Source organism: Austrofundulus limnaeus, unplaced genomic scaffold (assembly GCF_001266775.1).
Source record: "Austrofundulus limnaeus strain Quisiro unplaced genomic scaffold, Austrofundulus_limnaeus-1.0 Scaffold1054, whole genome shotgun sequence".
In the NCBI taxonomy this organism is placed as follows: Eukaryota; Metazoa; Chordata; class Actinopteri; order Cyprinodontiformes; family Rivulidae; genus Austrofundulus; species Austrofundulus limnaeus.
This window is the reverse complement of record NW_013953456.1, coordinates 113,657-115,378: the sequence shown is the minus strand read 5'-3', so window position 1 is coordinate 115,378 and position 1,722 is coordinate 113,657.

Sequence of the window (1,722 nt, the reverse complement as noted above, 5' to 3'; positions counted from 1 at the left end):
TCCAGGACGAGGCAGGAAAACGTAAACAGCTGAACGTCACATGAGGTAAATATGCGCTACGTCAGAATTTATTCGGCAAATGTGTTTCCATCTCCCGTTTTGCGCATTAACTACTTTGTGAATCATCCAAAAACCACCTCAAGCGAGAGTAAAAACTTTTTAGTGAATTGAGGATGTATTTTTTTTTAATTTTGCTGTTTCCATCCGACTTTTTTTGCCCGCATTTTTAATGTGACCCTTCTAAATGCGAATCAAAAAGCCTTGATGGAAACACCGTTAATGATGGAGCTCTTGCTTGTTTTGTGATTTCTTTGAGTCTAATCTGAAGGGGAATTTATTCAGATGTCCCCTGGAAAACTTTGCAGCTGTCAAACAGTTTTCACTGGTGAAAATCTTTCTTGCTGTAACATGATGAATTCTGTTTTGTTTGAAACTGACATTGAGACCCTACCCAGCTTGATGGGCAGGAATCATTTCTTTGAGGTTGCTGCTGTTATTGTTCCTTTTTGGCATAGTGTTAACACCAGCGTTGGGAAGTAACTACAACCCCTGGCAAAAAGTCTGGAATCAGCAGTCTTTGATGAGCACTCATTCGGACATTTCATTCTGTAAAACAAACTCAAATCAAAAACATGATACAATAATAAGGTTATTCCTAAGGTCAACTTGTTGACTTTCAGGAACACTCAAAGAAATGAAGAGAAGGGGCAGGGCAAAATGGCAGAGGAGTGAGACGTGTGTCGCGTGGCTCCCGCTCCGACTTGTTCAGTTTGTGGTTCTATACTAAATGTCCTTGCTATTTTGAACATTTGGTCCATCCAGACTCGACCCCTGAGTGATTCTTGCCTGGAAGAGTAGAAAAATGGTGACAAACTCGAGGAAAGCCAAACATTTTAGCTCGACTGCTACTAGGCCTGACGCCGCCTTGGAGCAGACTGCAGCTAGGACCGGAGCTTCAACGCCCTCCTCTCCCTCCCGTAGTGAGGTGGACGCACTCTCCTTGAAGTCTGACATTCTTGCCGCTATAAAAACCGATCTCTCAACTGTGATCAAATCTAAAATAAAAGCGGCTTTGGCTGAAGAGTTTACTCTTATTAAAGGGGAGCTGCAGGCGGTGAGAGCTGAAGTGGCTAACGGCACGATGCTACTGCGAGCAGATCTGGACCACGTGAAACAGAGCGTTAAGGAGGTGGAGAGCGGCCTATCGTCCTAGTCCGACGAGGTTGTTAATCTACGCACCACCGTGTTGGAACTGAAAGAAGAAGTCGTCGGGCTCCAAAAGAAGTGTGACGATATGGAAGGGCGCATCAGAAGGTGCAATGTGTGGATTATTGGAGTTCCTGAAACGCCAGAGCCCAGCTACACTTCAGCAGTGGCTAAACTGCTAGCAGAGGTTCTACAGATGGATAAAGAGCCACTGGTGGACCGAGCCCATTGCTCTCCAAGTGGAAACAGGTCAGGCAGTAAGCCGCGGGTTATTGTCGCTAAACTGCACTATTATCAAAAATGTGTGGAAATACTGGGCTCGGAGCCGTGGTCCTCTTCGAATTAAAGATTCACCGATCATCATCACATCTGACTACACGGCAGCTGTGGCCAGGGCTCGAGTGGCATTTACGGAGGTGAGGAGGCTTCTTCGCAACCGACGTGATGTTCGCTACGGCCTGCTTTTTCCTGCATGGCTCCCCATTTCTCATGGGGAGGAAAACCAGGAATTCCTGG